The following is a 13,734-nucleotide window of genomic DNA, read 5'->3' on the forward strand; positions in this document are numbered from 1 at the left end:
GTTGCAGTTAAAGGTTATCTACTTGTGTAAATTATGTCACTTTTTGAGAACAAGTAGCGTTCCATGCACTTTATAATGAACCTTTTGAATGGCTGGAGCATTCAGGAAACAACGAGGGGAGAACAGTGAATACATTTAGGATCTACTGTGAGTATGCGTATGCATTGAAGTGGTTTGTACCCAGTTTTAATGCCCGCGCTTTGGTACTTTCATAGATCAGATTCCCCATGAAGCAAATGCTTGTTTTAAAGCCAGTAGTTTCAAAATTCCATTGTACAATAAGTTCACATTGTCTTACACGGGCAGTCAGATTAAAATGTTCAAAGTGGTGCACAGGATGGCGTTTAATCAGCTAAACGAGATTCAGAACTTGGGACAAAAAAGCAGAAATGTTGAGCTTACAAACACTGAATCTTGTTTTTTTTCTGATTTTAAAAAAATCTGATTCATTATTTAAAAAAAAAAAAAAGACTTCATGAATGGTTTGTGAAAACATTGCTTGCAATGTTGAAGCTTCATGAAAAGACCAATACAGTCCAAAGACTGTTCCCTTTGGATATTCACACCTACTTCAGCTTTATTTAGCTATTTACTTAAGCATAAAAGCTGCAGGTTAGAAGAACAGCATCTTTTTATTCACAATAAACACCACAAGATGAACATTGCTTGCATCTCTTTTCCTGATTGAAGCTGCAATTTTTAAATATTACGTTTGCAAGCACTGCCAAGCGTGCAGCTAAAAATGAACAGATTAAGAGAATAAACACGACTTCAAGTGGTTTTAGGGCGCTTCTTCATTTTATTATTTTTCGGCTTGACTCTGCTCAAAGCAGCAGCAGCAGCAGTAGGAGGAGGGAGGCATAATTCACATAAACTGCGAGATTCTGCCAGGAAACCACAACAGAGAGCAAGCTAATGAAAACTCTGAACTTCATGACAGGCAAGCCTGCTTGACCAAAACAATTTGATTATGATGTTATTTCTGACAGCCCCGTTGGTTAAACTGGATGATTAAGCCATCGGGGGAAAACAGCTGTTTTATGTGCTGCCTCTTCTCTTTATAAGTGCCTCATGATGATGAGCGTAAGTGCTACTGACGGTGGAGTTCGAGCTATCTTTGGGGAGAATTAGGAAAGGCTGAATCTGAGCAGAGGGGAACAGACAGCAGGGTGGCTATGAAACATTCATGCACCTGGGGACTCTTTGCAAACCAGGAAGTAGCTGAGTCAGTAATGAAGTAAAAGAGAAGAGGCTTCGCTTTTCTCTGCGTTCTTATATTCGGCTACTTGAAATCCCTGCTTCAAATAGCGACGAAGTGAGAAACTCTGATCTTTGGCTGTTTTTCTAATTTTCTTTATCGCGACGGATTAAGACCACAGGTGTGTGTGTGGCAGGTTGTCGCCGAAAGCAGGTCAGCACAAGACGAGTTATTCCCATCCCTTTCGCTGATCTGCTTCGAACTCTTGGTATGCCGGCGGTGTGCCAAATTTGGACATCCCCAGTTGCCCCAGTCAAACATTTGTCTCTTCTAAACTCATGCCGGTCAGCGGCCAAGCGCTCCCTCTGAGACCGAAGAGGAGAGGAGAGAGGAGCGCAGGAACAGCGAGATGAAGAGGGGAATGAGGGAAAAGTAATATTTAGACAGCTGCTCGTGTGGAGCCGTCTATCGCTGTCAGTGGAAGGCGGGAGGGGAGAAGCAAGGAGGTATTTTGGCGTCCTCGGCTAGGCCCCAGACAAACTCCTGCTGCAGTATTGATGTCACTGCGCCCTCCTGACAGCGGACTGTAAATCACGAGACAGAGTTATGTATAGATTTACAAACACCTGCTATCTGGACCCGTATATCACAGCAGTACATAAACCGACCGAGCCGAACAAACCGAGACAACCTGCTGAAATATTTCTGAAGGTAATGCATTATAGAGACTTATCTGAGAGCTCTTTGTCCATGTCCCCGTCTCAATGCAGTAACTGTGGTTGTGTGAGACAGCTGGTCACATGTCTGCAGTCCTGTGCTAGACTGGCCCTTTGCCTTGAGGTGGTGGATGGCAGCTGACTGCTCTGATTCACTGGGAACTCGACTTGTGTGCTGTGTGCCTCACAATGGATTGACTCATAAGGAGTTGACGCCAGCTCGTTCACTGTCCATCTCTCTACCGTTTTATTAGGGCTTTTTGTTTCAGTTCACTGTTCCCTTTGTGTTTAGATTCAGACGGACCTGTTTCCTTGGATACGTTCATGCGTATGACTGGTCGGTTTTTTACCATTTCCGACCATGCAGCAGCTCATCGTCCCGAAGGAAGAATGTGGAGCAATTTGAGGGCTTCTCACTGCAAAAAGGGAGATGATTGACGCAAGTTAGCATTAAGTAACATGTTTGTACCAGTTGAAAAGCTATTTCCGGCGTTTGCTAGTTAAGCATATTGATGCTGCTGTTGCTCTGCTTTGAAAAAAATGCTAAGTCTTTGCTGTTGGTCATGTAGGGGCCTTAGGAAAAATGCATGCATACATACAAAATAGGAGTGGGAGAGCTACTTTGTACAAATTGGGCAAAAAAAAAAAGAAAATCAGCTGTATTGGTATCAAGCTGGTAGAGGCATGCCTCCAAACACTTGCAGCAGGGAAATATGGTTCTATAAATGACTGACTCTGGGTTACTGAATGCAAATGCACGTCATAATTTGCCGATGTTTATTTGCAAGAGCATTTGAATGCCATGAAGCATCATGCCTCCACTTTGCAGCCATGCAGTATTGTGTTCCGATCTGTCGCAGCAATTCATGATAATGTTTTAACTACAAAGAAAAATACGGTTTCACACAATCGTTTCACAGCATGTACACAAAGGTGTGTTTTCATGGATACGGAATGAAAATAGACACAGACCAAATAACTGCACCTGGGTAAGAAACGAGGGCACAAACTGGCAAATAAGCAAATTGACCCAGAGCCTTTGCGATCCCCACTGTGTTGTCTCATTAAGTGCTTCATTTTGCTTAGTGATGGCACGAATTAGCAGGAAATCACTACCTGTGGTCGCTCCCCTAACAAATAGTAGCGTTGTGTGAACCCCACCGCGCCACAGCCACTAATTGCTGCTGGATATTAGAGCAAGGCCTCTGAAGGCACTGACCTTGCTTTAGCCAGTCGAATGAGAGAGCGCTACCGTGTTGAGTTTAGATGAGAGGAGTCCCCTCAGCATGAAAACGACATATCAATTATTCATTCTGGCTCATCGCACTTTATTTATTTATTTTCTTTTTATTATTTCATTGCTGGACAACATGCTTAATGACATCGATGAAGGCCTCCGTGTGAAATTTTAATTGTAACGTGAGACTATCAAAGCAGAAAAAAAAAAAGCATAAACTCCTGCCAACCGGCTAGCTGCATGCCAGGTACAAAACACAGAGAGAGCAAACTGTGCTGCCATCCAAATTCTGAGTTTTATAATAGCCACTGGATTGGATTTCAATTACCTTTTAAGACGACATGACAGCTTTTCATGATTCTCGTCATCATTACTCATCACCTGGTGCCACAGTTTTCACTATGCTTCACCTCTCTCCGTTAGTATAATAAATCTCTGCACGTAGGGTAAATAAATAAATCTACTCACACTGATGCATTAGAGTCATGCGGCAGGAGTAAAGTGAGTTGAGCTGCAGCTTTTACAGCTTTTGGGCGTAAATGACTGTAAATAGTGCTGAGCAGCAGCAAGGTTACGGACTCGAGTTGCGTCTTCATTATGATAATGTAATGAGAGCAGGAAGACACTGGCACTACACCAAGTAATGGGGCACATGAGGTAAAAGGCAAAAATATAATAATAAGGATAATGAGCTGATTGCTAAAAAGAAAAGCAAGTTTGGCTACAAACCAGCAGCCAAACCTGATTTAACCCAAGATGGTAAGTTGCATTCTGATGCTCTTCTACTTCTCTTTGAAACCAAATGTTCTTATCGCAACCCCCAAGCAAACATGCAAACAATCTGGCCTGTGTGCTTCCAGTCACATGAGCTCGAAGCGCTGGAGAGCCGGTGTGTCTGTCCTGGTATTTCCTGGAGCTCCGATAAACACCCTCTCTCTCCGTCTCTCTTTCTTTTTTTCTGCCAGTCACACTATTCAAACAAACAGTGCCAAGGATGTAATGACGATGTATATTTGTATAACAAGGTAAGATAGGTTAGAGAGCAGAAACAAAGTAAAAAAGCGAGTTAGGTACAACAAACTAAGGTTTATTAGTGAAAGCTTGCAATGATCCAACGTGATTAGTTGGAAGCAAACATTCATAAATCATTAATTAATTGTTGATTGAGAAGGAAAAGATGCCTAATTGTAGTGCCGGCTAAAAATATATAAGGAAGTCAGACTCGAGACAAAGATTTGACTAAAGTCCGTACATGGTGTGCAAGAATAGAGAAATTCACTTTTATTTAAAGTGGCTACAACAAGGAGAAAGTTGACCAGGACATGTCATGTATTACAATAACTCAAGTGCAGAATATCTCGTCATGGCCTTAGGGTTGCAGCATGCAGGGTCTCATTTTGGGCCACTTACACATAATACATTTTGTCAGACACCACGCAGGAACAAAGTTCTGCGCAAAATTAGGTGTCAAGAACAAGTTGCAACGAATCTCAAAGCAGGACTTCAAGAGCACAATGGTGTCATTTTGTCCCTAGTGGATATGATTTATCTCATCCATATAAGAATAAATACATTTTCTAACAGCAAAATATGAGTCGATTACAGGAAATTGGTTTAACTAATAGGTTGTCAAGTGGCTGTGAGATGTCCCAGTGGCAGGTAGAAGCCAAGATGCAGCTGACGCAAAATGTTCCCTGGCAGATGACCTAAAAGTTGGGTACAAAAAGAGCAAAGTTGTGCAAAAACAATGGGCAGTAACATTTGAACATTTGATGGATTTAATCCTCCGTTTGACTAAATACTGTTAGTATTTTCCATTGCGACCCCACAAGGATGTACAGAAAATGGATGGATGGATGGATGGATTTTCCGTTGCTGTTTTTTCGTCTTTGTTCTCACATATTTAAAAAAAAAAAAAAAAAGAATCTTGAAACTCAATAGCTGGAATTGTAAGGTGGAGCTTCTTTTGGGGATGTACCCCATCTCCGTTTCCTCAATTAATCCTCATATGTTCTGGATTCAGGTCTTTGTCTGAACTAAACACCTTAAGCGGAAAAGATGTTCTTTATGTGCTTAAGTTTAATTTAAACGTTGCTTTCTGTTTTTCTGGCGTTTGGGACCCAAACAAGCCTCCTCCTTGTACTTTCGGTTTGAACTGTTGCCACTTAAATTGACCTTACTCCACTCTAAAGTTGCACAGTTCCTTTTTGGAGTTGTGCAAGCTCCAAATAAGGCCATGTTTATGGTTGAACTGGGGAAAGGGGTTGACAGGATATACCCATTTAACCTTTGAGGACCGGCAAAAAGAAAGGAAGTCATTCATTTAGTCTCCTGCGATAAATCCTGGGTGAATAGTTAACTCAGTCTGTCCTCTCATTGATAAAAAGACGATTTTACCATCACTTTCCACGGTCGATGATTCTCACTTTGTTTCTTAGCGGCCCGTGCTCAGCCAAACTAATTTCGTGTCTGCTCCTCTGGGCTTGAGGAATAGTTTTGGGAAACCATGCATGAATGGGGAAAAATTGATTTGTTTGTATATCATCTCAGCATAATGGGTTTTTGTCCTGACTCGGTGACAAAACCTGATGTAGGAGGAAAAGGGAGGGATTACTCTAGTCGCTGGCATGTTCATGTTCTGCTTCGTTGTTGTCTGAACCTGATAACAAGAACACCACAATACAAAGCTGTCCATTGTGGAAAGAGTTTTTTTTTTGTTTTTTTTTCCACCCCTCTAAAGTCATTACGCCGATCAATGCTTCCCAGACGAGCGGCAGGCTCAAACAACACACCCCAACAGGGAGGATTGCCTTAAAAATATGTAAGAACCCAAAGCTTATTCTTAATGTTTAAGCAAGCCAAAGTGCACACAACATACCTGCAATTATGTGGATGTTTTTACTCACAAGTCACACATCTGTCTGGCGCTGCTCAAAAGTGATGGGAAATGGATTTGAAAAGGTTTTTCTAACTTACTGAAAGGCGTTTTGAGTCATAAATTTAAAAAAAAAATCATTAGCTGATGTCTTGCCAAAAGTCTATCTGCTGCTGATCTCCACATTTTGCTGCACTACAACCACAAACGTGGGATTTGATGAGATAAGCCAACACCAGGTAGCACGTAATTGTGAAACGGAATAAAATTGACAAACTATTTCAAGATCTTTTGACAAATGAAAATTTCAAAAGTGTGGCGCATTTTTCGGGGGCATGCCTCTACCAGCTCGGCGCCATTCAAAGCCTGACAGTTTGACGCAACTGTTTTGATTCGCAACGCGTTCAGTCGAACCTCAACTATGGTCGCATGTGTTTTGCAGACTGTGACAGGTTTTCTCCTGGAATCGCCTAAACAGCTTCCCTCTCCCACATAGAGAACAGCATTCCCACATCATTATGCTGCCACTATCATGCTGCATCGTGGGGGTGATGTCAAGAAAAAGAAAAACAAAAGAAAAAATATATATTAATGCATATTAACAACCCACATTTTGTGCAGTTTATTTATAAATAAAACCAAATGTCACACACACACACACGCATAAAATATCCAACTTGCATTCATAGGATGTGGAGGAGGCATATCCTTTACTATAAAATCCACATTTTTCTCTCTCCTCTGTCGCCTTTAGCATATTAGGTGCTGTCATCAGTTTCAGGTGTGAGAATCTACTGCAAGGAGACTCCAACAAATCAGCTGAACACGCTGACAATTATTACATTTCAAACATTCTTTGGCAGTACAAACCCTGCACGTAATATAATTTAAAATCTCTGCGTTAAACACTGCGACACTGGAGAAACCACGGTATTACTCGGGGATATCATGCTGTCAGAGTCTAATAGCAGCCCCCTTTTTTGGTTATAGGCGACAAAACATGCTTCCCTCTGTTTGCATGGCTGAATGGCACATGGGTGCGTGATGCTGGATCTGCTCGAGGGGAGCTGGAGGCAGCAGTGTTGGACGGGTAGGTGGAGTTTTTTTTGGGGGGTGGGAGGGGTTGGTTTGTAAATAGACCGCTCTGGATTAAGAGTTGCCATGCTGGGGCTACGCTCTGTGCAGTTCTGTCCTCACTAAGCGCTGCTCACATTTCCTTACTCCGCAGGAGTGCTGCGGAAGCCAGAATTTTTGCACTTTATCCAGGTCAGATCCGAACTGCTCTCAGTGGTAAATCTCCGGTGCTGGCGACTCCATTGACCCGGCCCACCCCACTTGCCACTGTCCTGTTTCTGCAAAAGGCCTCACGCTGGTGTTACGAAATCACGCTGCCCTCATTTGGCTCTTTAAATATCCACTCTCGGATAAAACATTTCAGATCAAAACAAAAATGCCGGCCAGATTTGATTTTCCCATCTTTCTCCACATTAAGCTAGTAAAAGAGTTTGCCTTGCAGCGTATGTATGTGTGTGTGTATGCGTGGGTGTGGGTGTGTGTGCTTGGAAGTAGGTCATTGATTTGGAACTTGGACACTGATTATGTGCTGGCCTAGAAATGGGCTATAATCAGTGTCTCTCATACCAAAACAGCTTTTCATAAGTGGCAGCTTTTTCAAGGTCAGGAAACAGTAGCGTCACATTGCTAAACATGCCGACGAAATCTGTTTATCTCTCACTCTCGGCCTCAGCGGATCAGCGTTGGCGGAATTTACTCAATCTTTCGAGATTGCTCATTTTTATATCCATTACCTGAGAAGAAAGACCAGGCATATCTTGTTCATCTCGCTTTAAAACGGAGAGAATGTGCCAAAGCTGTGGGCATGCCCTGTTCTGTCCTCAATGAGGGTATGATGCACTCATTTGGATGCCATTTGAGCCAATAATGTAAATATCTGTGGTCTGTGAACAGGCCAAGACATGATCTAATCTGTCTCTTACATAAAGACTCCAGCCAGAGCTCTCTCCTGGAGTACCAGGGAGTTTTCCTCATGGCCACGTTGGGATGAATCAAAGCTGGGAATTAACTGTCAACCAGCATCATCTCATCTCCCTCCGTCTGTTTCTGCTCCTGGCGTGGAGCGAGTGCTGCAGTAGATTTTCCTCAAACGCCCCCAGGAAGAAGCTGGTATTTTTGCTTTTTTTAAAACATAATTCGGCGTAGATTCAGCTCTGGTTTGCGGTACAAGCTGCTGCTTTTGCTTTGAGAGCTAGCCATACTCGATGGGTTCTGCAGGGGGTCAGAAGGCAAGCTCTTGAACTCCCTGTTCTCCTCCTTAGCCTTTGCTTGTGCGAGTGAAGAAGAAATGCGGGGCATTTGCTGGTCTGGATCAGGCGTGGGACTATGATGGGATTTCAACGGTACGTTAACCATCGAGAAAGAATTAGAGATGCAACAATCAACCAGAAATGGGCCGGGAATTTCCATAATTTCACATGTACGCTCGGCTTTTTATGTATTAAATGAAATGCTAATGAAACTCGCTGAAATTTGTAGTTAGAAAGTGACGACAACGATCAGCACAAATTTATCGGGCGTAAATCTGAATCAGACAATTTTCCCTAATTTGGATCTGAATGGTGATCAGCAGGCCAATTACTGATAAAATCATGATTTTTCCTATATTAATAAATAGGAACAAGCTTGATTTTTTTTAATGCTGCCTTTATTAAGGACCTTTCTGACTATAGTTTCTAGAATTAAAAATGGAAATCCTTCAAAATCCTAATAGGCCTATCAAATTTTAAACAAAAACCTAAAATCAGTATCAGATGACTAGGAAGTGATTGTGCCTCTTTACCAGAAATTGTGAAATGGCAGTTTGCATCCATTTTTTTATCATTAATGCTTCATAATGACTTTATGTCAATTCGTACCCACCAGGAAGATATTTCATACTTGCCACTGGTGGTTTTCCACAATCTATTCGTAATTTACTGTATGGTAATGTGGTTATGTGAATAAAAAAAAAAAATGGGCATAGACGTAGAAGTCTAGGCATGTCTAGAGTGTAGTTTCAGAAAATAAGCAGAAGATAAACTCATTTGGCAGAGTACATGAATGTGAGGTTATGTGTTTTAACCATCTGGTGGAGGACGGTTTTGGACAAACATTTTTGTTTAAAATCGTTATGCAAGGTTGAATTTCTTTAATTTGACATAGCAAAGCAATAATTATTTCCATTATAGATAAAATGTGGGGTTGCATACAAGGCTGGAGTGTAGCAGCCTTCTTCCTTCACCCACCTGACATGAAGTGGCCAGCAACAGATGGGCAGCGAATGCGCCGTTAGTCTATGACTCGGTTTAATCCAGCATTTTATTTAAGGGACTTTAACCCATTGGAGCAGCATAATGGAAATCTTGTGGTTTTCAAACTGTTTGTTAAACCTTTTACCTGAAGGCTAAAGTCCTCTCCTCTTTTCCGTGGCTGTATTCCCAGGTGTTTTCCACTTTTTTGTAATCACACCAGGAAGACCTCCAGGGAACAAATTAGATTTTGCATACAGTCTCGTGTTTGCATGGGAGCAACCCTGCGACGGGCTCCTCCTCTGTTGCGTGTCTCCCACATGAAAGATCCTGATGACTTTAATGGGCCCTCACCATGTTTGCGTGTGTTTAGGCAGAGAGGGAGCCGGTCAACAAGGAGGCACAAACAAAATCTCATCAAAAGAAGAATCGGAACAGCTGCAAGCTGCGGTGGCTCTGCGAGGAGATGGAGTGGACGGGTGGAGGTGGGGGTGGGGAGGGGATTGACCAGAAGCGACATGGGAAAGAGAGGTGACCTGATTGCTCAGCTGGCCAAGAGCACTGGAAGGAAGCAGCAGGAAAGGCTGGTCTCCCCCCACCTCATCCCCGTCCCCCACCCTCCACCTCCCTCTCCTCGGTCTGGTCCTGGTGGGTCCCTCTGTGGCCTTCCTCTCCTCCCTTTCCCCTCCTTCCTGCCCTGCTGCCTGTCATGGCTCACTACATCGGAACAAAATGATCAGCTCTCGCCTCCTCATGAGCACGGGTCATCACGGCAGCCGCGCAGAGGCTGAGCCCTTTGTATTAGATAGGGATCACTGATATGTGTGAAGAGGAGAAGCTGCCGCAGGAAGGCTGGAGAAGTCAGTGTTGTTTTGCCTTTTTATGTCTTTATTATTATTATTTTTTTTTTTTTATTTATTTTTTTTTACAGCACGCATAAGCTTGGGTGTTTAATTTTCATTATTGTATTTATTACAGATGGCCTTAAGGTTACCAATTTTGTGGCACTATTAATTTCATCCCGCTGCTCTCCAGAAATCATTGGATGTGTGTGTGTGTGTGCGTGTGTGTGTGCGTTTATGATTGCTCTTTCTACAAGGAAGACCTCGTTCTCAGTTCCTGTTGCTCGTAATGTAATTAATTCTAATCGCAGTCATCGTAATAGCTTTTCAGATCAAATACCCAGGAGCAGTCCTAACAAAATAATCCATTCCTCTGAAAAACAAACAGCCAAACTCTCCCTCTGTGTTTGGTTTTGGCTCAGAGAGAAGAAGAGCAGTCAGTTGGATTGTGCTCGAGTGTGGGGGTTTGGATTGGGGTGGGGGGGTGCGGGGCGGCGGGGGTACATTGAAAAGCAAAAAGACCTGCACATTTGCATACCTTTTTAGCATGTGGTTAAGGGAGGCTTTATTAAATTCAACCCCTCCCCTGTGGGGTTGTCCCGACCGTAGTGGGGGAGGGGGAATGGTATAGGCTCGCAGAAGGGGAGAGAAGGGGTGGTCTCATCTTGGAGACAGGAGGCACCATCTGAGCCAGCAGACAAATAATGTTTCCAGACACAAGAACAAGGTGGCAGCAATGGCCAAGCGTTTTTCAGCTCAATAGTGCTTCACCCCCCTCCTTCTCCTCATCCTCCTCCTCCTCTTCTTGATTCTCCTGAAATTGGAGAGGCTAGAGATATGGGGGGGGGGGGATCATTCAGAAAGAAATTTTAGCCAGAAGAAGAAAACCACTTCACACTCCCAATTAGTGCTGCTGAAATGATTTGTCAATTAATCAATTAGGCAGAGAATTCATCGTAAACACTTCTAATGATCACTTACAGGTCTCAGCTTTTTAAATGAGAATCATTTATTAAATATGTGTAAAGCAGCGATTTCAGTTTATGCACTAAACAAGTTAGCTGATGGATCCATAATATCAGCGTTAATGTAAAGATCTCAGTTGTATGAGGAAAAAACATCCTTTTATACCAATGATGTTTTAAATAGAAGTTATAGATAAAATTGAAATTAGAAGTTCTAAAACTATGGAAAATTCCAACTTTCCTGGATGTCTAAGTTGTAACAACTTAGGTTTATGAATGTCAATTTTAAGCACTATATTACTTTTACCGTTCCTTTCAAAAGTATTAACAAAGTAAGCTACTAGAAACCTTTCTATAAGCCACCAGGGAAAACGTGGGGGAATGTTCTCCAATTAAACACCAAAAAATGGCCTAATGAGACATTGATGCTTTTACCAGTGAACGGGTCAATATGGCCATTTGACAAGAGTTAAAAAATAAGGTTTAAAGAGTCTGAGCATTCCTCAGTGAAGGCTTGTTTACATGATGGCTAACCTTTACCTGTTTGCCTTCTCTCGTTAAAAAAGGATAACAAGCTCAGAAGCCCTTTGTTGTTTGTACATAGTTCTGTGTGTAATGTGTCTTAGGTGAAGTGGGGAAAGCCCAAAAGGTTTAAGCATGTGTCATGCAAGCTGAGGCATCTTGTGGTTGTGTTTTTCCCAGGAAAAAGTCCACCGCTACAGTGAAGTTGGATTCATTCTTTGTTCAGTTTACTTCAAAACTTGGAAGCACGTTCCCAGTTGGAAATCTACTGGAATTTGCTTGTTTCCTTGCAACGTGACTAAGCTAATTACTGTTATCATTTTATTATCATTTTGTTAATTTATGTAGGTAATCCCATTGAAACACAAGGTCTCATTTTCAAGAGCGAATTGTTTTAAGTAAAATTATTATTAGTTGATGATCATTTTCTCTCCTGACAGACATTCGTTACTAGCAATGCTATGTTAGTCTGTTAGCATTCTCGAAACAATGGCAAAGTGACAAGTTTTCTTTGAAAAGGACCAGAAAGTCCTGGTCTTTTGATAAAATAATCTGGAGTGGATTAATAGGATATTCTATAGCATTTTAGGTTAACAATTAATACAGTTAGCAGAGCCAGATTCAATAAAATAAAAGCGTATGTTTGTGAATTTCAGATATACATTTACCTGATTCGACTGTCCAACAATTCATAAAAATAATGCGTAGTATTTGAGTCGTATTAAATTGGTGACGCCATAAATACTTGGTGGTGTTGTAGTAGCGCTTTGTGTGGTGCATTAAGTAATTGGGCAAAAAGAAATTGGTGTTTGGGTTTTTGTTTTGGCGTTGATCACATTAAAAATAAAGTGTCTGCTGTCACCAGACAATTTCATGGTGCATTCATAGTTTTTATTTACTTTTAGATTGCCTGATAACACAACGCTGCAATCTGAGTGGGGTACCAGCTAAGTTAGTTTTACAGGCTAATTTACAATCTCATCTTTTGGTGTCTTTCATCTAACCACCTGTGAACCTGAAAACAACCAAACGGAGTCGCAAAATCCCAGAGCAGATTTTAGGTCCTTCATTTTTCCTTCCAACGTCTTGCAAGTGTTAAGACAATGCAGCCTCACATTGAGAAGAAGGAACTTATTGAACATGTGATCACGTTGGGATTTTCGCTTTTTACTGGTTGTTAAATGTTGTTTTTGAAAACTGTTGCTGAGCGATGCATTGGACTGGCTTGTTCGAACAGATCCAGGAATCTAATTTTATGACTTCAAAGAGAAGACATCATAAATCGTACTTTTTCTTCCAGGTTGACAAGCTAGAGTTAGTTTGATCTTCTGCTGATTAACAGAGAACCATAGCAACTTTATCATTTTGCACGTTCGACTGACTGCAGCCTGGTTCAGCTGAGCTTGTAGCACTTAACGGTGGATGGACGGTTGACACATACGTGTTTGCTTTATATTTTATTGGAAAGTGTTCATCTGTAAAAGGGGTCATGTTGTCACGACTGAAAGCCCTATTCAAAATACTTCCCTCAAAAATACCCTTACTTGCTGTTTTTGTAGGCCCCACCTTAGCATTTGGCACACCCAAGGCTGGGGGGGATGGGAGAACGAGCGTGAAGTGAAGAAATATCACAGATGTTAGTCTGCATGAACTCCTTCCCCTTTGCAGCCTTCCTGCTCGATATGACCTCTTTAGCCTCATTTTTTTTCCCCCTCCCCCTCGCCCACCCTCCACTAAAGACAAATGACTTCTCCTAACCTAATTTCACTTGCAGCAGGCGAGAGGTCTGCCTTGACGGCTGCCGGTCAACAGAGCCGAAAGAGACAGTGTGCAGATTCCAGTCGCACCAGACCCTGCAGTTTTACAGATTTCCACCGAATCGTTTCTCACTCCAAGAAGATTTTTTTTGGTACAGTTGCCTCATAAATTGATTTGTGTCATCGGGTGCTTTTGCCTAAGAGCGTAGTTGTTGGCTCTTTCATGGTTAAACGTAGAGCGTCGTTTGGAGCGTAATCCTGCTTGAGTGAGGTTTGGTGAAAGGAAGGAACCTCGTCACAGTCCGGAGCTGGTCCCG

The 13,734-nt window shown here is 42.2% G+C and overlaps 1 protein-coding gene across 3 annotated transcripts in view; it reads left to right on the forward strand.

The window, feature by feature from the left end:
- LOC103481466 (zinc finger MIZ domain-containing protein 1) overlaps positions 1-13,734 on the forward strand; it is a 122,602-nt gene that overhangs the window by 39,735 nt on the left and 69,133 nt on the right. The window contains exon 3 of one of the 3 annotated variants that reach the window (XM_081600655.1): positions 7,017-7,116. The exons of 1 other annotated variant lie outside the window; for it this stretch is intronic. The gene's annotated coding sequence lies outside the window, so the exon portion shown is untranslated. Of the gene's footprint in view, positions 1-1,521; positions 1,910-7,016; positions 7,117-13,734 lie in introns of those variants that run through there. One more of the 3 variants, XM_081600656.1, reaches the window with a different exon arrangement.

The sequence above is a fragment of the Poecilia reticulata genome, chromosome 19 (genome assembly GCF_904066995.2).
Source record: "Poecilia reticulata chromosome 19, P_reticulata-male-v2, whole genome shotgun sequence".
NCBI classification, from domain to species: domain Eukaryota; kingdom Metazoa; phylum Chordata; class Actinopteri; order Cyprinodontiformes; family Poeciliidae; genus Poecilia; species Poecilia reticulata.